Source organism: Dendrobates tinctorius, unplaced genomic scaffold (genome assembly GCF_039654945.1).
Source record: "Dendrobates tinctorius isolate UK_male_01 unplaced genomic scaffold, ASM3965494v1 ptg000043l, whole genome shotgun sequence".
Classification (NCBI taxonomy): domain Eukaryota; kingdom Metazoa; phylum Chordata; class Amphibia; order Anura; family Dendrobatidae; genus Dendrobates; species Dendrobates tinctorius.
In genome coordinates, this window is record NW_027361711.1 from 6087501 (window position 1) to 6113322 (window position 25822).

The window sequence follows — 25822 nt, forward strand, 5'->3', positions numbered from 1 at the left end:
AGAAAACTATTCAAAGTCCTGCACTGCTGCTGCGGCGGTGGTTAACGCAAGACTCCGCTCCGTTAGGGTGATAGTGACCCACTAAAGCCTCCGTTACACACTGCGATATCGCTAGCAATATCGCTGTAAAGTCACCGATTTTGTGACGTTGCAGCGATATTGCTAGCGATATCGCTGCATGTGATACTTACCTCCGACCGGCTCCACCGCTGGTTATCGCTGGTCGCGCGAGAAGCTCCTGGATCATTCCTCGTCGGTCACTTCCTGCTGCGCTTCCTGCTGTGACAATAAGCGACGCGTGGAGCCGGACGGGAGGACGCAGGATCGCCGCGTCTGACAGGTAAGTAGCGATCCCCGTCTCCAGCGATGTCGCTAGTGAGATCTGCCTGTGTGGCAGCTCACTAGCGACCACCTAGCGATGCACCAGCGATCCTGACCGCGTCATATCGCTGGTCGGGATCGCTGGTGCATCGCTAGGTGTAACGGTACCCTAAGAGGTTTGCCATGACGTAGTAGTGGGCTTCAGCTTCATACAATCTGATCAGAATATTAAACTAAGAGGCTCTTGTTCAGTTATATATATTTTTGCCCAGTGGAATTAGATCAATGTATGATTATTTGACGTACTGTCCATTCTCTTTTTCAGCAAAGTCCAGACATTTGACTGTTTACCTGTAAAAACCTTTAAAACCCACTTTATATTATTTTAGACAGATTATCAGGTGTCAGCAACTCAGCATTAGAGGTTAATAAATTGATTCAAATTAAATTTCTACAAATTTCTTGAAATTTGTAGGCCCCAGCGAAGTTGAACAATTTGAAATTTATTTTGAGCGAATCGCCCAAAATGAGTCTGCTTCCATTTCATACATCACATACGATTGTGTTAGTGTCACGTCACCGCCAGACTCAGGGCCTGCTGTCCCGGCCTCGGCCAGTAGGAGGCGCCGGACTATCACATCGCCGTCAGACTCAGGGCCTGCTGTCCCGGCCTCGGCCAGTAGGAGGCGCCGGACTATCACATCGCCGTCAGACTCAGGGCCTGCTGTCCCGGCCTCGACCACTAGGAGGCGCCGGACTGTCCTATCACCGTCTGACCCGTGGCCTGCAGTCCCGGCCTTGGTCTCTGGGAGGCGCTGTGCTTCAACCCCGAGTGGTGGCGGCGTTAGTCATGAGGCTCCTGCGCAGGCGTCCGCTGGACGCAGGCTTCGCTCCTCGGTCAGTCATGAAGGGGCTCGTGCATCACCATCCAGCCTGGTCCTGGGGGCGGTCCGGATGACATCATCAGCCCACGGGCCTGTGAGGGATGACCTGATCCCTCAAATACCTTGGGACTGCTCTTGCAGGCCGCCGGATATATTTTTGGTTCCCCTGCGTGTTACTGTGTGTATTACTGTTGACTGACACTGACTTTTGCCTGGACTTCTGACCCTTCTTCTGCCTAACGATTCTGTACCTCTGCGACTCTCCTGGTTTATGACACTGACTTCGGACTGGATTCTGACTCTGCTTCTGCCTAACGATTCTGTACCTCTGCGACTCTCCTGGTTTATGACACTGACTTCGGCCTGGATTCTGACTCTGCTTCTGCCTAACGATTCTGTACCTCTGCGACTCCCCTGGTTTATGACTCTGGCTTCGACCTGGTATCTGTCTTTGCTGCTGTCTACCGTTTTTATACCTTTTCTGCCTGACTGGTTTAGTCTCGGATATCATTGCCTTTGTGTCCTGTGTTGGAACACCTGTCTGGCGACCGTCCTATTCTGGTCATTGCTCCTATTCAGACAGCACCTCCTGAGCTCTGCTATAAATCCAGATCCCTGTATAGGGGTAAAGGGTATCAGTGTTTCTCGGGGTGTTGTCTGGCTGCAGCCCAGACCACAGGCAGACGTCACAGTTAGCCGTAAAGACTCACATGACCTCAGGTGTGACTATGTGGTCTTCCCTATAATATCTTGCAGCTATCACATCATATGGCATCGCAAAGCCAATCAAGAGGTACTATTATAGCCGTTATAAAAGCCAAGGCAGGGAATGCTGCAGCCATTTTAAGTTGATTTTGGACAGTGAGACGACTATAGAGCCAGCAGCTCAGCAATGCAGATACAAAGAGAAAATAGAGACAGGTGTGTGTCTTTACAAATCAAGTCCAATCAGTTTAATTAAACACAGCTGGACTCCGATGAAGGAGTAGAACCATCTCATGGAGGATCACAAGGAAATGGACAGCATGTGACTTAAATATGAGTGTCTGAGCAAAGGGTCTGAATACTTAAGACCATGTGATATTTCAGATTTTCTTTCTGCTCCTTTGGACCGGGTCACCAAGCTCTGCAACCCTTTTTTTCTCCTCTTCTGAGGCACCCGGCTGGAGCTGCATCTCATACCCTAATTCACGCATGGCTGGCGCTCCTAACTAACTGTCTTCTACTTTTCTTGGAATAAAGAATTTTTGGACATTTTTGGAATCAAGAGGATAACAGGTGAATACACAAATCAGCCATTAAGAGTAAGTGCAAATCTAGTGGATTTCCTGCAGTGTATCTACCGTGTATCTGCTGCAATATCCAAAAGTGTCACAAGCATTGCATATGGTCATTTATTTCTAGAATTTCACCCTGCAACCTCTAATAAATTCTACACAAAGAATTGTCAGTAGCCATATTGCCATGCTTTGGATTTCAAAATTTTCACCAGATGTCAATTTGCGAATGGAAAATTCCACAGCTACAATATGCAGTGTGTGCTTTTATACTGTACAGAGTTATATATTACACTAGACATCTAACACTTAGGGCCCTAATCATTAGGGAGATGAAATCCTTTGAGCAAAAATTTAGTATCTTGTTTCGAAATGTGTGCGGAGATGGGTTTTGAATAGACTTGGCCAAGTCCACCTGACAAATTCATCATAATCTGCACCACAAATGTGCCAGAAATAGTGACAGAAATGTATGCCAGCCATTAGCTGGAGTAATCTTTACTGTATAGTGGATTTGCAAAGCATGTCAGAGAGAGGTCAGCTGAAAAGTTTTATGAGACTTCATCCTATTGATCTAAGTTGAGTCTGGGTTCCCAAGCAGAATGCATCTATGATGTGCAGATACAAAGGACTTTTTTGAGTTATTTGGTTTGGTTTTTTAAAAAACAAAACAAAAAAACAACTAAATGTATGTTTTAAATTGCACAATTACCACACATACAAAAATGTTGTGATATTAGTGCAGCAATAGGGCTTTTGCAGACCCTAAACCTAAATCAGAGTTATTATTTTTAATAGAAAATGGAGCGCCCGCCAGGGCCGTGGGGATACTCAGTACCGGGCCAGTTATTAAGGTCAGTTGTCATGGCAGCAGTGACCCGGTCCGTGGCCCTGGGCGTCCAATGAAAAATGATGATTAAAGGGGAAATAAAGTTTATAAGAGATGGTTCGTGACGCCACCTGTGGTACTCGGCCAAGGATGGCCGACGCTGCTTAAAGAGACCGCTGGGGCCGATGGTGATGCAGCAGTTGATACAGTTATCCACAGGTAGAACTAAGTCCCAGGGCAATTACATTGTTAAAGATGGTGATGATGGATGTAGCAGTAAATAACTCCGAAGACACAGCAGGGTGCAGTTTCCACACTTTTACTCACGGTTTGAAGTGCAGGCCGGGGAACAAGTTACAGATGACAACGGAGGTCCGGGGAGCCTGGAAGTAACTTAGGATCCACTAAGCCAGATAGATTTTGAGGCCTCCTTACTGCGCTGTCCTCTGAGGTCCTTACTGCCTAAAGCTATGCTCAGTCCTTTGTTCCTTATTGTCTGAAGCACTTTCCCTTATAGAAGGTAGCTTGAGCCTATTGCAGGTGTCGCTCCTTTATGGCGGCTCCATGTTTTGGTCTGCTGCTGTGCCTTCGGGTATTTGCTGGGCCAGGAGACCTGCAATCCCCTGCCCTCTGGATTTAGCTGCCGGGACTGTTGTACCCGTGAGCCACAGACTCCGGCGTCCCGTTTCTAGCCCTGTACTCTGGGGTAAGCTTGGTCACAGCTCCACTCCCCAGGTTTTCGTTCACGTCTCCTCTCTTCACTCAGACTCTGTCTCTCTCATTCCTAGACACTGACTGACTGACCCCGCCTCCAGGCCAGAACTAATAGAGAAGCTCCCCTGAAACTGGGTTTAGAGCTCCCCCTTCTGGTCTGGAGTCAGGAAAAGTGTTGGATGTATGTGTTATCTGGTCAGGGAACCCCTCATAGCTTCCAGGCATGTCATCTCCCCCTTGTGAGGAAGGCAATGCAACTGTGGCCTCCTAAACCACTTACATCTTGGATGCTTCTTAGCTGTGCTCTCATGATTTCTTAATATGTGCACCATGATTACCATCTGGTTGCACCTCCTTGATTGTATATTTTGTCATTCATGTCTGTTTGTTGGTTATTGTTGTTAGGGCTGGCGGAACGCACCAAATAAAATAATAGTAAGGTGCGTTCACAGCCCGGGCAGGGGTGGTAAACTGCTGCTTAGTAATGGTGGAAGTATAAAGCGGTATACAAAAGGTCACACGTGGGTTAACGTCACCCAGTGTGAACAGGGTGAACTCTGTTACCTCACAGAGCCGCACTACCGCAGAACATAAATGCCGGAGCCTGTTTAGCTCACAGAGCACGGCAACGGAGCGCACAGAATGCGGTCACAGAACTCTGCCCCAAGGACACGGGGTCAGAGTCCCTCTAGACCTTCTGAGCGCGTGGTGTCGCACCTGCGGATGCCACTATAGACTCTGACTATGGTGGTGTGTTGAGCATGTGCACCGTGGCGTGCAGAGCCACCGGTGGACACTGATGCCTGTCTCAAACACTGCCTCTATAAACACCTAAGCCTGGGCACTTAACAGGCTAGGCTGCACAACACATGTGTACCAAGGGTAGGGGTTTGTTAATGAGTCATTCACCAGAGACATTCATACATGCATACAACACTCACTCCTCATAGTCTGGTAATGCAATCTATACTAGTGTATGGCCGAGCGGCCATGCAAACCTTTTATAGCAGCGTCCTTCCGGGACCTTCCTGACCATCCTGATGGTCCAATGCGAGCTGGAGAAGGACCTGAGCATGTGACCTCCGATCTCCAATGAGAAATTGTCCCACGTGCATGCTCAGTGGACCGAAAGGAGGATTTAGTCCCTGGAGTAGCTCGCTGCTGACCAGCATGCGTTGCTATAGCTGGACCAGAGGTGGCAGCAGCAACCAAACCCACAGAGCTGGTCTGACAAGAGCGCCGGGATCGACGAGTCTGCTGAGCAGCCTCCTCTGAGGCTGGATAGGCATGGGAGACTGCCGAATGCAAGGCTCGGAATTCCTGCTGTGCAGTGAGAGGAACCCGACGCCTAACATTACCCCCCCTCCTAGGGCCCCCTCCCCTGTGAGCCTCGCTACGCTCAAATGCCGCAATGAGAGGTGGAGCACGGATGTTCTCCACTGGTTCCCAGGTCTGAGCTTCTAGACCATGACCCTACCGGTCCACCAAATAAAACTTTTTTCCACATACTACCCTGCATCCCACGATGGCATTAACCTCAAACTCATCTGAGGACAGGTCTGATGTTCCGGAAGATGACTCAGAGAACCAGGACATGTGGACCGGCTTAAGGAGGGACACGTGGAAGGTGTCAGAGATAGCCAAGTCTGGTGGAAGGGCCAGCCGATAGACCACAGAGCTGATCTGCTCAAGGACCTTAAAGGGACCGATGTAGCGAGGAGCAAACTTAGTGGACTCGACTTGCAGCCTGATATTACGGGCGGAGAGCCACACTAAGTCGCCAGGGGAGAAGGTTGGAGCAGGACACCGGTGTGCGTCCGCGGAGACCCTCAATCTCTCCTTAGAGGCCCGAATAGCATTCTGGGTGCAGTCCCAAATATCACGTGCCTCCACCACCCAGTCTGCCATGCTAGAGTCGGGGGATGACACGGGCATGGGCACAGGGACACAAGGATGTTGGCCGTAGTTAAGGAGGAATGGGATCTGGCCGGTGGAATCGGCCACAGTGCCTTTCAATGTGAACTATGGCCACGGCAACAAGGATGCCCAGTCATCCTGCCTGGCCGAGACAAAATGTCGGAGATATGTGACCAGGGTCTGGTTGGCCCTCTCTACGAATCCACTCATCTTGGGATGATAGGCCAAGGAGAGATTGAGCTCAATACTGAGCAAGCGACAGAGCTCTCTCCAGAACCGAGACACAAACTGGGGACCCCGGGCACTGACAATCTTGACTCGCATGCCGTGTAACTGGAAAACGTGTTTAATGAACAACACTGCTAGGCCCCATGTGGAAGGTAGCCGAGAGAGAGGCACCAAGTGCACCATTTTAGAAAAATGGTCGGTGACGACCCACATAACTGTGCTGCCACTGGACTTGGGTAGACCCACCACAAAGTCCATGCCAACCATCTCCCAGGGCCTGTCCGCCACCGATAAGGGGTAAAGTAACCCAGCGGGTCATTGCCAGGAAGACTTATTCTTGGCGCAGGAGACGCACGCCTGAATATAGTCTCTGACATCACGGGCCATATGCGGCCACCAGTACGTTCTCGCCAAAAGCTCAACTGTCCACTTAGTACCAAAGTGTCCACCCACCCTGGACGCGTGAACCCAAGAGAGGACCTCCGGATGCAACCAGGCAGGGACAAAAGTCTTGCCCGGGGGTACAGACTCAAGGGTGACTGGAGCCCCTGTCCTCAGGCTCTCAGATGGTACAATTAACCGAGGCTCCTCCTTGTCATGGTCACGTGTGTCTGGTCGCAGATGATGCCACAAGGCGAACCCATAACACACGTGACCCTGGATACACCGCCTCCAGTGGGGCGAATTTAAATAATAGAACGTGCAGGTGGATACGCCGCCACCAATTGGCGAATTTAGGAATTACACGTTAACATATACATTTCTGGAAACACCGCCTCCAGTACGGCGAATTTAAATAATAAAGGGGGAACCTGGGAAACTTTAACAATGGTGGGCCCTGCGATAGGGAATGGGGGACGTGGAGACCACCTAAGCTCCCCTGAGCCAGTGTCCCTGCACTCCTTACATTCCCTAAACAGGCTCCGCACCTGTCGCCGCACGCGTACCTTTACGCCCTTGCTCACCCTGACCCTAAACCCTCACTAGGGAATGGGTTGGTGCGGAGACTAATCCCACCACTGCACTAATAACACACATGAGTAGAGTTGAGCGAAACGGGTCGAAAAAATTCAAAAGTCGCCGACTTTTGGCAAAGTCGGGTTTCATGAAACGAAACCCGACCCTAGGATGAGGTCGGCCACGAGGTCGGCGACTTACGCGCCAAAGTCGCGTTTCAAAAGTTTGTTTTGCGCTCTTTTTCAGCAAATCAGGATCCACGGACACTGTGGGCAACGTGATGACATAGGCACGGGTCACCACCATCTTTCAGAAGGGCATGCAAGTGATTGGCTTGCTTTGGTGGGCGTCACAGGGGGTATAAAAGGGCGTGCACGCCGACCGCCATCTTACTTCTGCCGATCTTAGTATAGGGAGAGGTTGCTGCTGATTCTGTAGGGAGAGCGTTAGGCAGGGAAGAAGACAAAAAAACTGCTTCTGCTGCTAGCGATTTGGCCTGCACAACACACAAGTCACTGTGTGTGCAGTGCAAGGGGAGGCTATATTGTGGTGTATCAGTGGTGTTGGTTGTTGGGCTGCCTTCTAAGGCTTCCTGACAGGCTGGCATTGCTGTTTACCCACTGCTCCGCAAACTGCTTTTTTAAAAGCAATCCAATCTCCCTTATCCTCTCGTCACTTTGGTCACAGGCAGCTGTGCCATCGAGCGTGTCACATAGCGCTCAGATATCAGTGGGCCGCACACAATCCACAAGTGTCCAGTGTCCAAAAGTGTACGCAGAGATTCAAAATCTCCATTATCCTCTCGTCACTTTGGTCACAGGCAGCTGTGCCATCGAGCGTGTCACATAGCGCTCAGATATCAGTGGGCCGCACACAATCCACAAGTGTCCAGTGTCCAAAAGTGTACGCAGAGATTCAAAATCTCCATTATCCTCTCGTCACTTTGGTCACAGGCAGCTGTGCCATCGAGCGTGTCACATAGCGCTCAGATATCAGTGGGCCGCACACAATCCACAAGTGTCCAGTGTCCAAAAGTGTACGCAGAGATTCAAAATCTCCATTATCCTCTCGTCACTTTGGTCACAGGCAGCTGTGCCATCGAGCGTGTCACATAGCGCTCAGATATCAGTGGGCCGCACACAATCCACAAGTGTCCAGTGTCCAAAAGTGTACGCAGAGATTCAAAATCTCCATTATCCTCTCGTCACTTTGGTCACAGGCAGCTGTGCCATCGAGCGTGTCACATAGCGCTCAGATATCAGTGGGCCGCACACAATCCACAAGTGTCCAGTGTCCAAAAGTGTACGCAGAGATTCAAAATCTCCATTATTCTCTCGTCACTTGGTCACAGGCAGCTGTGCCATCGAGCGTGTCACATAGCGCTCAGATATCAGTGGGCCGCACACAATCCACAAGTGTCCAGTGTCCAAAAGTGTACGCAGAGATTCAAAATCTCCATTATCCTCTCGTCACTTTGGTCACAGGCAGCTGTGCCATCGAGCGTGTCACATAGCGCTCAGATATCAGTGGGCCGCACACAATCCACAAGTGTCCAATGTCCAAAAGTGTACGCAGAGATTCAAAATCTCCATTATCCTCTCGTCACTTTGGTCACAGGCAGCTGTGCCATCGAGCGTGTCACATAGTGCTCAGATATCAGTGGGCCGCACACAATCCACAAGTGTTCAGTGTCCAAAAGTGTACGCAGAGATTCAAAATCTCCATTATCCTCTCGTCACTTTGGTCACAGGCAGCTGTGCCATCGAGCGTGTCACATAGCGCTCAGATATCAGTGGGCCGCACACAATCCACAAGTGTCCACTGTCCACAAGTGTACGCAGAGATTCAAAATCTCCATTATCCTCTCGTCACTTTGGTCACAGGCAGCTGTGCCATCGAGCGTGTCACATAGCGCTCAGATATCAGTGGGCCGCACACAATCCACAAGTGTCCAGTGTCCAAAAGTGTACGCAGAGATTCAAAACTCCATTATCCTCTTGTCACTTTGGTCACAGGCAGCTGTGCCATCGAGCGTGTCACATAGCGCTCAGATATCAGTGGGCCGCACACAATCCACAAGTGTCCAGTGTCCAAAAGTGTACGCAGAGATTCAAAATCTCCATTATCCTCTCGTCACTTTGGTCACAGGCAGCTGTGCCATCGAGCGTGTCACATAGCGCTCAGATATCAGTGGGCCGCACACAATCCACAAGTGTCCAGTGTCCAAAAGTGTACGCAGAGATTCAAAATCTCCATTATCCTCTCGTCACTTTGGTCACAGGCAGCTGTGCCATCGAGCGTGTCACATAGCGCTCAGATATCAGTGGGCCGCACACAATCCACAAGTGTCCACTGTCCACAAGTGTACGCAGAGATTCAAAATCTCCATTATCCTCTCGTCACTTTGGTCACAGGCAGCTGTGCCATCGAGCGTGTCACATAGCGCTCAGATATCAGTGGGCCGCACACAATCCACAAGTGTCCAGTGTCCAAAAGTGTACGCAGAGATTCAAAATCTCCATTATCCTCTCGTTACTTTGGTCACAGGCAGCTGTGCCATCGAGCGTGTCACATAGCGCTCAGATATCAGTGGGCCGCACACAATCCACAAGTGTCCACTGTCCACAAGTGTACGCAGAGATTCAAAATCTCCATTATCCTCTCGTCACTTTGGTCACAGGCAGCTGTGCCATCGAGCGTGTCACATAGCGCTCAGATATCAGTGGGCCGCACACAATCCACAAGTGTCCAGTGTCCAAAAGTGTACGCAGAGATTCAAAATCTCCATTATCCTCTCGTCACTTTGGTCACAGGCAGCTGTGCCATCGAGCGTGTCACTTGGGGCTCAGATATCAGTGGGCCGCACACAATCCACAAGTGTCCAGTGTCCAAAAGTGTACGCAGAGATTCAAAATCTCCATTATCCTCTCGTCACTTTGGTCACAGGCAGCTGTGCCATCGAGCGTGTCACATAGCGCTCAGATATCAGTGGGCCGCACACAATCCACAAGTGTCCACTGTCCACAAGTGTACGCAGAGATTCAAAATCTCCATTATCCTCTCGTCACTTTGGTCACAGGCAGCTGTGCCATCGAGCGTGTCACATAGCGCTCAGATATCAGTGGGCCGCACACAATCCACAAGTGTCCACTGTCCACAATTGTACGCAGAGATTCAAAATCTCCATTATCCTCTCGTCACTTTGGTCACAGGCAGCTGTGCCATCGAGCGTGTCACATAGCGCTCAGATATCAGTGGGCCGCACACAATCCACAAGTGTCCACTGTCCACAAGTGTGTGCAGAAATTCTAAAACTCCCCTGCCCTATAGACACCTTGTACCTTGTTTTACATTACTATATAGTTTGTTGGATTTTGTCTACATTTCTACCAAAAATGAGGAAGGCTGGTGGAAGAGGCCGTGGAATTGGGCGGGGGTTGGCAGCTGGTAATGATGGTGTTGGTGGTGGATCTGATGGTAGTGGCAAGAGCAAAATAGGACCAAATGCAGGAGGTGCTGACCCTGCGTCATCGTCTGTCTACATAAGGCCTCGAACGCTTAGTTTTCTAGGAGTTGGCAAACCGCTTTTAAAGGCAGAGCATCAGGAAAAAGTTTTGTCTTACATTGCTGACTCAGCCTCCAGCTCTATCGCCTCCTCTTCTTCAGTTGTAAAAAGTAAAAGCACTGAGTCGTCATTGGAGGCTCATGTTCATAACCCAAACCTTTCCTTGTGTCCTTCACCCCAACCAAGATTGAAGGATGACGCAGGCCATACTACTGATTACTCCATGGAGCTGTTTTCACATACCATGCCTGGATTATCAAGTCAAATGGTGAATTACCCAGGCCAAGATGAATCTGACATGGAGTGCACTGATGCACAGCCGCTGATGGATGATTCTGCTGGTACATTCACTCAGAGCACTACATTGTCCTCGCAGTGTACAGAGCCAGATTTTGACCCTGATGAGACTCAGGTGCCCCTTCCCGCACACTATACCACCATACACGGTGACACAGAGAAAGGTGCACATGACATAGAAGAGGAGGTGATGGATGACCCAGTTGTTGACCCAGATTGGCATCCATTGGGGGAAGAGGGTGCTGCTTCCAATAGCTCAGATGAGGAGCATCCACAGCAGACATCGACATCGCAACAGCTGTTATCTGGCAGGCCCGGAGCACTCCAAAGACAGGTTCCAAACATCAAAAGAGTTGCTGGACAGCTTGTCCAGAGGGTCAAAAGATCACAGCGTGCTAGGCCGCAAAATGTCTGCCAAAGTAGGAAGAGTGCAGTGTGGCAGTTTTTTGAACAAAATCCTCATGATCAGGCCAAGGTTATCTGTAAGAAGTGCGCAAAGACCTTTAGCCGAGGGAAAAATCTGAAAAATTTGAATACCAGTTGCATGCTTAGACATTTAACCAGCATGCACTTGCAAGCGTGGACACAACACCAAACCTCAAGTGCCACATGTGCAACTGATCACAACGAAGGTAGTCAGCAACGCTACATTGTTTCCCCCACTGTAAGCACACCGGTTAGCACAGCAGCAAATGTTGAGGTGTCGTTGCAAGGCCACAGCAGTCAGGGAATCCCACTGTTATATCAACGAAAGACTGATTCTAGGCCATCAGAAAGAACACCAACTCCATCACCATCATCAACCCTCTCTCAGTCCGCCCTGTCCACCGCTACTTCCACCATATGCAGCTCTCAAGTCCAGCTCACCCTCCCAGACACTATGAGTAGGTCAAGAAAGTACTCAGTCTCTCATCCGCGTACACTGGGTTTGAACGCCCACATTGCCAAACTAATCTCGTTTGAGATGATGCCCTTTCGGTTGGTGGAAAGCACAGCTTTCCGCGAACTCATGGCCTATGCAGTACCACGCTATGACCAACCCAGTCGCCACTTCTTCTCTCGCAAAGCCATCCCAGCCCTCCACCATCATGTGAAAGTCCGCATTGTCCATGCACTCAAGCAGTCAGTGAGCGGAAAGGTGCACCTCACAACTGATGCATGGTCCAGTCGGCATGGCCAGGGCCGTTACGTGTCCATCACTGCGCACTGGGTTAATGTGGTGGATGCAGGGTCCACAGGGGACAGCGGTGGTGGGACAGTGCTGCCTAGCCCACGGTCTAGGAAACAGTTGGCTGTAGGCGTTCGACCCTCCTCCTCCTCCTCCTCCTCCAGAAGCGACAGCTCGTCCACAGAGCGCAGTCGTACGAGCACTCCATCTGCAGCTGCCACTGTTGCACACGATGTGTCCCCCTATCGAGCAGCTAGTGGAAAGCGTCAGCAGGCTGTGTTGCAGATGATGTGTTTGGGCGACAGACACACCGCCGAGGTGCTGGCCGAGTACTTGAAGCGACAAACTGAGTCATGGCTGGGCAGTGTACATCTTGAGGCAGGCAAGGTAGTTAGTGATAACGGCCGTAATTTTGTGGCAGCCATAGCCCTTTCAAAACTCAGCCACATACCTTGCTTGGCTCACACCTTGAACCTGGTGGTGCAGTGCTTCCTCAAAAATTATCCGGAGTTAACAGCCCTGCTCCAGAAGGTGCGAAGACTGTGCGCGCACATCCGGCGGTCGCCTGTACACTCCGTTCGTATGCAGAAGCTGCAGCGATTGCTCCACCTTCCCAACCACCGCCTCATTATCGACATTGCAACAAGGTGGAACTCCACCCTGCACATGGTGGAGCGGCTGTGCGAGCAGAGGCAGGCCATAATGCATTTGTGGGAGGATACACGGCCAGGCACTTTGAGAGCAGACATGGAGTTGACAGGCGTGCAGTGGTCGAAGCTGAAAGACCTTTGTAAAGTCCTTCAGTGTTTTGAGGAATGCACACGGCTGGTAAGCGCAGACGACGCCATCCTAAGCATGAGCATCCCACTTATGCGTCTGCTCATGCAAACTTTGACGCACCTTAAGGAGCAGGCGTCTGCAGCCAATGTTGATGAGGAGGAAGAGGAGGAGGGAATCCTTGATGACATTCAGCCATTGTCTGCTCAGGGACCTCTCCTGGACGAGGTGGAGGAAGAAGAGGAGGAGGAGGAGGAGGATGATGGGGATGATTACTTAGGGGAGGAGGATGCATCTCGTGGGACAAGTGAAAATGTTGGCGTGGCAAGGTCTGGTACAGGGTTTGTGCGTGACTGGAGGGATGTGGATTTGCCAGAAAGTGCTCCTCCACCCAGCACTCGCAGTGCATCATTGACACCGGGAACATTGGCCCACATGTCAGATTATGCCTTGCGGATCCTAAAAAGGGACCCCCGCATTGCCAAAATGATGAACGATGTCGACTACTGGTTGGCCAGCATCCTGGATCCACGCTATAAAGGCAAATTACAAAACATCATGCCACAGGAGAACCTTGACCTAATATTGGCTAATAAACAAGCAACTCTGGTAAATCGGTTGCTTGAGGCATTCCCAGCACACAGCAGCGGTGATGGTTCTCACACGAGCCGTACGGGCCGGGGGCAGCTTGGCAGAGGTGTTCGTGGTGCACACAGCAGAAGTGGCGTTGGAGACAGGGGTTTCATGACAATGTTGTGGACTGATTTTTCAAATACCGCTCACACAACTGGTAATACTGCATCGATGGAAAGTGACAGGAGACAGCAGTTGTCAACTATGGTTACAAACTACTTTTCCTCCCATATCGATGTTCTCCCACACAGGTCATTCCCCTTTGACTATTGGGCCGCTAAACTGGACACCTGGCCTGAATTGGCCCAATATGCCTTACAGGAGCTCGCTTGCCCAGCTGCAAGTGTGCTATCGGAAAGAGTCTTCAGTGCAGCTGGATCAATCCTGACAGAAAAAAGGACCCGTCTGTCAACCCAAAATGTGGATGATCTAACCTTCATTAAAATGAACCACGCATGGGTTTCCAAGGATTTTGTCCCACCTTCCCCTGATGACACATAGGGTGACAGAAAAATGGCTTGCTTTGGTCCACCTCTTCCTGGTACTTCACCTATTTCGCCTTTTGCATCAGTTGAATGTCCAACATCAACATATGCCACTTTCTAAAACTCCCTAACTGTGCTGCCTCCCCCCCATGGCCGGGGTCACCACCTAGCGCACGACACCGTGCGAGTGCCGTTGCCCTGGACAGGTGGGTAGGCCGACTCTTGGGCGCGGGCACTGGCACAGGGTCCCTCATAGTGCAATCAAGTGTCTCTGACGGTGGTGGTGCACACCCGCCGTCAGACACACCGCTGTACTATGAGGGGCCCAGTACCAGTACCGACGCCCACGAGTGTGCCCCCTTGCTTGGCCAGGGCCCCAGCATTTGCAATCTTTACCTCTCCCTGCTCCTCCGCTGTGTGATCTGGGCCGTCAAATCCATACTGTGCCTGACACCGTCTGAGCCTGCCTCCTGATGTATAGACATATATTTTGAATGTGTACGCTATCCATACATGTTATCCGGGGATGCGGTACCCCTTCTAACCTTTGTGCAATGACGTGCAATCCATACTGGGCCTAACACCGTCTGAGCCTGCCTCATGCTGTATAGACATATATTTTGAATGTGTACGCTATCCATACATGTTATCCAGGGATACGGTACCCTTTCTAACCTTTGTGCAATGACGTGCAATCCATACTGGGCCTAACACCGTCTGAGCCTGCCTCATGCTGTATAGACATATATTTTGAATGTGTACGCTATCCATACATGTAATCCAGGGATACGGTACCCTTTCTAACCTTTGTGCAATGACGTGCAATCCATACTGGGCCTAACACCGTCTGAGCCTGCCTCATGCTGTATAGACATATATTTTGAATGTGTACGCTATCCATACATGTTATCCGGGGATACGGTACCCCTTCTAACCTTTGTGCAATGACGTGCAATCCATACTGGGCCTAACACCGTCTGAGCCTGCCTCATGCTGTATAGACATATATTTTGAATGTGTACGCTATCCATACATGTTATCCAGGGATACGGTACCCTTTCTAACCTTTGTGCAATGACGTGCAATCCATACTGGGCCTAACACCGTCTGAGCCTGCCTCATGCTGTATAGACATATATTTTGAATGTGTACGCTATCCATACATGTTATCCGGGGATACGGTACCCTTTCTAACCTTTGTGCAATGACGTGCAATCCATACTGGGCCTAACACCGTCTGAGCCTGCCTCATGCTGTATAGACATATATTTTGAATGTGTACGCTATCCATACATGTTATCCGGGGATACGGTACCACTTCTAACCTTTGTGCAATGACGTGCAATCCATACTGGGCCTAACACCATCTGAGCCTGCCTCATGCTGTATAGACATATATTTTGAATGTGTACGCTATCCATACATGTTATCCGGGGATACGGTACCCCTTCTAACCTTTGTGCAATGACGTGCAATCCATACTGGGCCTAACACCGTCTGAGCCTGCCTCATGCTGTATAGACATATATTTTGAATGTGTACGCTATCCATACATGTTATCCAGGGATACGGTACCCTTTCTAACCTTTGTGCAATTACGTGCAATCCATACTGGGCCTAACACCGTCTGAGCCTGCCTCATGCTGTATAGACATATATTTTGAATGTGTACGCTATCCATACATGTTATCCGGGGATGCGGTACCCTTTCTAACCTTTGTGCAATGACGTGCAATCCATACTGGGCCTAACACCGTCTGAGCCTGCCTCATGCTGTATAGACATATATTTTGAATGTGTACGCTATCCATACATGTTATCCGGGGAGACGGTACCCCTTCTAACCTTTGTGCAATGACGTGCAATCCATACTGGGCCTAAGACCGTCTGAGCCTGCCTCATGCTGTATAGACATATATTTTGAATGTGTACGCTATCCATACATGTTATCCGGGGATACGGTACCCCTTCTAACCTTTGTGCAATGACGTGCAATCCATACTGGGCCTAACACCGTCTGAGCCTGCCTCATGCTGTATAGACATATATTTTGAATGTGTACGCTATCCATACATGTTATCCGGGGATACGGTACCCCTTCTAACCTTTGTGCAATGACGTGCAATCCATACTGGGCCTAACACCGTCTGAGCCTGCCTCATGCTGTATAGACATATATTTTGAATGTGTACGCTATCCATACATGTTATCCAGGGATACGGTACCCTTTCTAACCTTTGTGCAATGACGTGCAATCCATACTGGGCCTAACACCGTCTGAGCCTGCCTCATGCTGTATAGACATATATTTTGAATGTGTACGCTATCCATACATGTTATCCGGGGATACGGTACCCTTTCTAACCTTTGTGCAATGACGTGCAATCCATACTGGGCCTAACACCGTCTGAGCCTGCCTCATGCTGTATAGACATATATTTTGAATGTGTACGCTATCCATACATGTTATCCGGGGATACGGTACCCCTTCTAACCTTTGTGCAATGACGTGCAATCCATACTGGGCCTAACACCGTCTGAGCCTGCCTCATGCTGTATAGACATATATTTTGAATGTGTACGCTATCCATACATGTTATCCGGGGATACGGTACCCCTTCTAACCTTTGTGCAATGACGTGCAATCCATACTGGGCCTAACACCGTCTGAGCCTGCCTCATGCTGTATAGACATATATTTTGAATGTGTACGCTATCCATACTTGTTATCCAGGGATACGGTACCCTTTCTAACCTTTGTGCAATGACGTGCAATCCATACTGGGCCTAACACCGTCTGAGCCTGCCTCATGCTGTATAGACATATATTTTGAATGTGTACGCTATCCATACATGTTATCCGGGGATACGGTACCCTTTCTAACCTTTGTGCAATGACGTGCAATCCATACTGGGCCTAAGACCGTCTGAGCCTGCCTCATGCTGTATAGACATATATTTTGAATGTGTACGCTATCCATACATGTTATCCGGGGATACGGTACCCCTTCTAACCTTTGTGCAATGACGTGCAATCCATACTGGGCCTAACACCGTCTGAGCCTGCCTCATGCTGTATAGACATATATTTTGAATGTGTACGCTATCCATACATGTTATCCGGGGATACGGTACCCCTTCTAACCTTTGTGCAATGACGTGCAATCCATACTGGGCCTAACACCGCCTGAGCCTGCCTCATGCTGTATAGACATATATTTTGAATGTGTACGCTATCCATACATGTTATCCGGGGATACGGTACCCCTTCTAACCTTTGTGCAATGACGTGCAATCCATACTGGGCCTAACACCGTCTGAGCCTGCCTCATGCTGTATAAACATATATTTTGAATGTGTACGCTATCCATACATGTTATCCAGGGATACGGTACCCTTTCTAACCTTTGTGCAATGACGTGCAATCCATACTGGGCCTAACACCGTCTTAGCCTGCCTCATGCTGTATAGACATACAGTGGGGCAAAAAAGTATTTAGTCAGTCAGCAATAGTGCAAGTTCCACCACTTAAAAAGATGAGAGGCGTCTGTAATTTCTATCATAGGTAGACCTCAGCTATGGGAGACAAACTGAGAAAAAAAAATCCAGAAAATCACATTGTCTGTTTTTTTTTCATTTTATTTGCATATTATGGTGGAAAATAAGTATTTGGTCAGAAACAAGCAATCAAGATTTCTGGCTCTCACAGACCTGTAACTTCTTCTTTAAGAGTCTCCTCTTTCCTCCACTCATTACCTGTAGTAATGGCACCTGTTTAAACTTGTTATCAGTATAAAAAGACACCTGTGCACACCCTCAAACAGTCTGACTCCAAACTCCACTATGGTGAAGACCAAAGAGCTGTCAAAGGACACCAGAAACAAAATTGTAGCCCTGCACCAGGCTGGGAAGACTGAATCTGCAATAGCCAACCAGCTTGGAGTGAAGAAATCAACTGTGGGAGCAATAATTAGAAAATGGAAGAAATACAAGACCACTGATAATCTCCCTCGATCTGGTGCTCCACGCAAAATCCCACCCCGTGGGGTCAGAATGATCACAAGAACGGTGAGCAAAAATCCCAGAACCACGCGGGGGGACCTAGTGAATGAACTGCAGAGAGCTGGGACCAATGTAACAAGGCCTACCATAAGTAACACACTACGCCACCATGGACTCAGATCCTGCAGTGCCAGACGTGTCCCACTGCTTAAGCCTGTACATGTCCGGGCCAGTCTGAAGTTTGCTAGAGAGCATTTGGATGATCCAGAGGAGTTTTGGGAGAATGTCCTATGGTCTGATGAAACCAAACTGGAACTGTTTGGTAGAAACACAACTTGTCGTGTTTGGAGGAAAAAGAATACTGAGTTGCATCCATCAAAGACCATACCTACTGTAAAGCATGGTGGTGGAAACATCATGCTTTGGGGTTGTTTCTCTGCAAAGGGGCCAGGACGACTGATCCGGGTACATGAAAGAATGAATGGGGCCATGTATCGTGAGATTTTGAGTGCAAACCTCCTTCCATCAGCAAGGGCATTGAAGATGAAACGTGGCTGGGTCTTTCAACATGACAATGATCCAAAGCACACCGCCAGGGCAACGAAGGAGTGGCTTCGTAAGAAGCATTTCAAGGTCCTGGAGTGGCCTAGCCAGTCTCCAGATCTCAACCCTATAGAAAACCTTTGGAGGGAGTTGAAAGTCCGTGTTGCCAAGCGAAAAGCCAAAAACATCACTGCTCTAGAGGAGATCTGCATGGAGGAATGGGCCAACATACCAACAACAGTGTGTGGCAACCTTGTGAAGACTTACAGAAAACGTTTGACCTCTGTCATTGCCAACAAAGGATATATCACAAAGTATTGAGATGAAATTTTGTTTCTGACCAAATACTTATTTTCCACCATAATATGCAAATAAAATGAAAAAAAAACAGACAATGTGATTTTCTGGATTTTTTTTTCTCAGTTTGTCTCCCATAGTTGAGGTCTACCTATGATGTAAATTACAGACGCCTCTCATCTTTTTAAGTGGTGGAACTTGCACTATTGCTGACTGACTTAATACTTTTTTGCCCCACTGTATATTTTGAATGTGTACGCTATCCATACATGTTATCCGGGGATACGGTACCCCTTCTAACCTTTGTGCAATGACGTGCAATCCATACTGGGCCTAACACCGTCTGAGCCTGCCTCATGCTGTATAGACATATATTTTGAATGTGTACGCTATCCATACATGTTATCCGGGGATACGGTACCCTTTCTAACCTTTGTGCAATGACGTGCAATCCATACTGGGCCTAACACCGTCTGAGCCTGCCTCATGCTGTATAGACATATATTTTGAATGTGTACGCTATCCATACATGTTATCCAGGGATACGGTACCCTTTCTAACCTTTGTGCAATCACGTGCAATCCATACTGGGTGTGAGAACGGCTGGCGAGCTGTTAAGCAAGCTACAGCACCTGTCCAGACAAGTACAGGGATTCCCTAGCGAGGAGACTTATTTGATTGTTTTCTATGTTGGGACAGCAATTTTTGGGGAGCACTATACTCTGGAGAATGATAGATGGGGCCCACCATACACTGGAACATTCCAAAGGTGGACATCAGACACTGGAGCAGCATTTACAGGGCCCATTATACACTAGAGCATTAGAAATGGGGCCCATTATGTTTGGAGCATTATTTGGGCCCATAAGACAGTGGAGCTTCATCCATGGGGACCAACATATACTGTAGCATTATGTGGAGCTCATCATATACTGTTTCAAACATTATATGGGACCAATGATTTTGTATGGAGAAATAGATGGGCCTCGTCATGAGATGTAAAAAGTGAGGTATTTTTCATTGTACTATACCGCTATTTCTCTGCCGTGTCGGAGCATGATGAGTTGTGGTATGTGTTAAAGGGGCGCTCTTTCGCCCAGGGCACATGAAAACCTGCAGCCAGCCCTCCCCCCCCACAAATTTAGCCAAATAACCCCCATTTTTCAGTGTGTAACTAGTATTATGAAGTTAATTAAGGTTGACAAGCTTAAGTAAGAAGAATTGATGCTTTTGGCATTCAAATGGGCACTGTAGGTGTGTTTCCTGTCCTCCTCTCACTGCCGACTTTTATTCCCCATTGACTTACATTGGGTTTCGTGTTTCGGGACGACCCCGACTTTTCCCTATAATCGGACGATCTTGCTCGACCCGACTTTTGGAAAAGTCGGGTTTCACGAAACGAAACGCGACCCTAAAAAAGCAAAAGTCGCTCAACTCTACACATGAGGAAAGAGACAATACAGGGGGAACACCACTTAGCTTTGCTCTGTTGCGTGCGCTCCTAGCAACAGAGCCCACCACCTGCGTGCATCTTCCCCTCCACCTGGATCCATCACCATAACTGGATCCGTCACCATCGTGCAGCCTGGGAGCAGAGTCCATCACCACTTGCAGCAGTCCAGTACACAGAGTCCCAAGATGAGTCCAGCCTCTGCCAAGAATCCAAGCATGCTCGAGTCCAGTTCTCAGCAACCAAGTCGAACATGCTGAGTGCAACTTTCTTCCTAGTCGCCACTCCTCTAAGCCATGCCCGCACTTCCCGCCGACACCATAAACTGCGACTCCACCAGGCCATGCCAGTCCTCCCTGCAGACACCATTAGCTGGCACTCGTTCTCTCTGGCTGACTGCGCACGACTCCTATCCAGCTCCATCATTCCACCAGACTCTCCAACAACTCAGCAAGAAATATCACCAGCTGTGATTACACACCCTGAGACTCATTTATAGAGCCCCACACCTGATTCCTAATTAAGTGCAACCTAACCTAAGGTGCAATACCACTAACCACCACCGGGGACAGTCAAAACACCTTTGAACTTAAACAAAGTAAAAAAAGTTCACTTTGTGCTTTTAATACCGCCAGATCCAACACTGGATCATGACAGTACCCCCTCCTTAATGAGGGGCCTCCGGACCCTCAAGACCACCCCTCATTAGGGAAACACCTACAGCGGGGACGCCCAGACCCTGAGTTCACCCTACCACTACCTGACACTTCAGGTTTATGACAAACACCGCTGATATTGGCAATAAAGTTCCTTTTGGAGGCACCACTCATCTCCAGAGCGCCGACCTGGGGAACGAGTTAATGTATGTGTATGTTTGCTCAGAGCTGATCAGACTCCACAACACATTTCCACAAGATGTTTTTTGGTGGGACCCATACATGCTCGTTCACACACAGGTCCGGACCTGAACGTTTATTGCACACATACATTTGTCATTTTTTGGTGAACTCACTCTGGACTTGACAACAGAGGCGTCCCCCTGTGTCACCACACTCACACCCCCGCTATTCACCAAGGGACACCACCCTCCAACCCTTTCACCATGAGGACTGCGCCTCCCAGGGTTGGTTAATGGCGAGGGTAGAGGTTTGTCCCTACTCCCCCGCAGCACACCTGCTGCACACACCAGGAGGAGAAGGGGACCGGGAAATGGAGGAAATATACTCTCGCTGGTCACCTCCACACGACCAGGAGGGCGGCTTCTTCGATGATATGAAGATTTGGCGTAAAACCCCGCGGACTATCACACCAGTCAGCTCACCACAGGGGCGTACCCCTTCACCTCGGGGAATACCAGGCAGCTCCGTGGGGCACCATTCATCCCACCTGCCTGGGTGCGCCCGCCTGCATGAACCAGTCCTGTTCCCCAGCAGCGACTCTAGGGGGTTTTAGTACCATAGCCGCAGGAATATGGAGGAAAATATATATATACTTGCTGGTCGCCTCCACACGACCAGGAGGGGCGGCATCGAAGATTTGGCATGAGCCCCGCGGACTATTCACCAATCTGCTCACTACAGGGACGTACCCCTTCACCTCGGGGAATACCAGGCAGCTCCGTGGGGCACCATTCCTCCCACCTGTCTGGGTGCGTCCCCTGTAAGAGCAAGTCCCGCTCCCCAGCAGCGACTCTAGGGGCTTTTGCCAGACCGCAGCCGCCATTTTTGTTTCTCTGGTTATCTGAGCAGAGGCCCCAGACACTGATAACTGCTGCTGCAGCGGCTTAAACACACCTTGCCGCTCCCCACTGCACCTCAGTGAGGACCGGCAGCAATTACCACAGGTCTCCACATGGCCAAAGCTCACCAGAAAAAAAAGTAAGGGCTGGTGATAATGTCATGGTCACGTGTGTCTGGTCGCAGATAATGCCGCAAGGCGAACCCATAACACACGTGAGCCTGGATACACCGCCTCCAGTGGGGCGCATTTAAATAATAGAACGTGCAGGTGGATACGCCGCCACCACCTGGCGAATTTAGGAATTACACGTTAACATATACATTTCTGGAAACACCACCTCCAGTACGGCGAATATAAATAATAAGGGGGGAACCTGGGAAACTTTAACAATGGTGGGCCCTGCGATAGGGAATGGGGGACGTGGAGACCTCCTAAGCTCCCCTGAGCCAGTGTCCCTGCACTCCTTACATTCCCTAAACAGGCTCCGCACCTGTCGCCGCAGGCGTACCTTTACGCCCTTGCTCACCCTGACCCTAAACCCTCACTAGGGAATGGGTTGGTGCGGAGACTAATCCCACCACTGCACTAATAACACACATGAGGAAAGAGACAATACAGGGGGAACACCACTTAGCTTTGCTCTGTTGCGTGCGCTCCTAGCAACAGAGCCCACCACCTGCGTGCATCTTCCCCTCCACCTGGATCCATCACCATAACTGGATCCGTCACCATCGTGCAGCCTGGGAGCAGAGTCCATCACCACTTGCAGCAGTCCAGTACACAGAGTCCCAAGATGAGTCCAGCCTCTGCCAAGAATCCAAGCATGCTCGAGTCCAGTTCTCAGCAACCAAGTCGAACATGCTGAGTGCAACTCTCTTCCTAGTCGCCACTCCTCTAAGCCATGCCCGCACTTCCCGCCGACACCATAAACTGAGACTCCACCAGGCCATGCCAGTCCTCCCTGCAGACACCATTAGCTGGCACTCGTTCTCTCTGGCTGACTGCGCACGACTCCTATCCAGCTCCATCATTCCACCAGACTCTCCAACGACTCAGCAAGAAATATCACCAGCCGTGATTACACACCCTGAGACTCATTTATAGAGCCCCACACCTGATTCCTAATTAAGTGCAACCTAACCTAAGGTGCAATACCACTAACCACCACCGGGAACAGTCAAAACACCTTTGAACTTAAACAAAGTTAAAAAAGTTCACTTTGTGCTTTTAATACCGCCAGATCCAACACTGGATCATGACACTCCTCCTCCACTGATACCACGGAGCGAGAGAGCGCATCGGCCCAGACATTCTCACCGGAAAGGAAATGTAGGGTGAAGTGGATCCAGGAGAAGAAGAGAGACCATCGGGCTTGGCGAGAATTTAACCGCTGGGCGGTTTGGAGATAGACCAAGTTTTTATGGTCGGTGAACACCTGGAAAGGGTACCGAGCACCCTCCAGGAGATGTCTCCACTCCGAGAAGGCCAATTTCATCGCTAGCAACTCCCTGTCCCCGATGGAATAGTTCCACTCCACTGGTGAAAAAGTTTTAGAGAAGAAGCAGGGGTGCTTCCGACCCTGAGCGTCCTTCTAGAAGAGGACCGCTCCGGCACCGAAGGAAGAGGCATCTACCTCCAAGATGAAAGGTTTATGTACATCGGGACGATGTAGAATGGGAGCGCTAGCAAAGTGGGACTTGATAGAGGAAAAGGCCTTTGAGACCTGTTCAGACCATAACTTGGGGTTAGCTCCATTTTAGGTGAGAGCAACCAAGGGAGCTACCAAGGTGGAGTAGTGGGGAATGAACTGGTGATAGTATTTTATGAATCCCAAAAAGCGCTTCACCGCTTTGAGAGAGTGGCGTTCCTGCCAGTCCATTACCGCCTGCAGCTTGGCAAGATCCATAGCCAAACCCTGGGCAGAGATGATATAGCCCAGGAAAGGCAAGGACTCCTGCTCAAACAGGCACTTCTCCAACATGGCGTAGAGGGAATTTGCCCGAAAATGGTCGAAGACCTTGCAAACCTCTCTCCAGTGGTAGTCCATATCTGGAGAGATGAGAATATCATCCAGATAGACAACCACCAAGGTAGAGAGCATATCTCGAAAGATATCATTCACAAAGTCCTGGAAGACGGCAGGAGCATTACAGAGCCCAAAGGGCATGACTAGATTCTCGTAATGGCCATCCCTGGTGTTAAAGGCCGTCTTCCACTCATCCCCCTCACGGATGCGTATCAGGTTATAGGCCGCCCGCAGATCCAGCTTGGAAAAAACCCTTGCTCCTCGCAATCTAGCAAACAGTTCTGATATCTGGAGTAGAGGATACTAATTCTTAACGGTGATGGCGTTAAGACCCCTGTAATCAATGCAGGGACGTAATTCTCCATTCTTATTTTGGACAAAGAAGAATCCCACCCCGCTGGTGACACTGACTTCCTAATGAATCCCCTTGCCAGATTCCCCCTGATGTATTGAGACATGGCCTCAGTATCTGGGAGAGATAGGGGATAGACACGACCCCGAGGAGGCTCAGAACCGGGCAAGAGATCAATAGGACAGTCATAGGGACAGTGCAGTGGAAGACTCCGCCGCTTTCTTGGAGAAAACATCCGCATAATGGTGATAGTGCTTGGGAAGCGAGGAAAGATCTGTGGGAACCTCTGTGTTAGTGACCTGTATGCAGTCCCTCTGGCATCTACCCTGACAGAACTTACTCCAACTGAGAATTTTCCCCGAGGACCACTCTATATGAGGAGAGTGGAAATGCAACCAGGGAACCCCTAGGAGGACCTGATCGATGCCCTCAGGCATAACAAGGAGGGATAGCATCTCCTGATGGGATGGAGACAGGGAGATACTCAGTGGAGCAGTCTGGTGGATAATCTGGGAGAGTAGTGTCGCTCCATTCACCACTCTGATAGTGACAGGCTGAGGTAGCAAGACCAAGGGGATTGCATGCCATTGGGCGAAGGCGGAGGACATAAAATTGCCCTCTGATCCGGAATCCACACAAACCTGCACCTCAAGAGTGGAATAGCCAAATTCAAGTGTCTCCTTAAAGAACAACGTGGATGAAAATGTCGCTGTGTCTAATAGACCCCCTCTGACAGCCACTAGACGCGAGCGTCCCGACTGCTGTGGGCACCTGTTGGCATGGTGACCAGGCTGCCAACAGAGGGAACAGACTAGGGATGCTTGTGCGGACCGGGGCTTGGAACCCATGCAAGACACCTCCATGGGTTCTGGGAGCTCAGACATCTGATCGGGGAGTTCCGGAGGTTTAGTGAAGGTTAGTGCGAATCTAAACCTCTGGCTGGACTGGGCCCGTTCCAACCCTCGCTCGGTAAAACGAAGATTAATGCGGGTGGAGACGGTAATGAGCTCCTCCAGCATTGCAGAAACCTTCCTAGTGGCCAGGGGCGTCCTTGACATGATCAGCCAGGCCTCTCCAGAAGATGGGAATGAGGACCTTATCAGGCCACTCCAGCTCTGAGACCAGAGTCCGGAAGTGGATGGCATATTGGCTGACCAAGGACGAGCCCTGTGTTAAAGCCAGGAGCTGGAGCGCAGTGTCATGTGTGAACCGAGGCCCCAAAAAGACATGCTTCAGAGTGACCAGAAACTGAGAGGCACTCTGTAGCACGGGTCACCGCGCTCCCACAGCGGAGTGGCCCACTCCAGAGCCCTGCCCGACAGGAGGGAGATGATAAAGCCCATCTTAGCCCGCTCTGAGG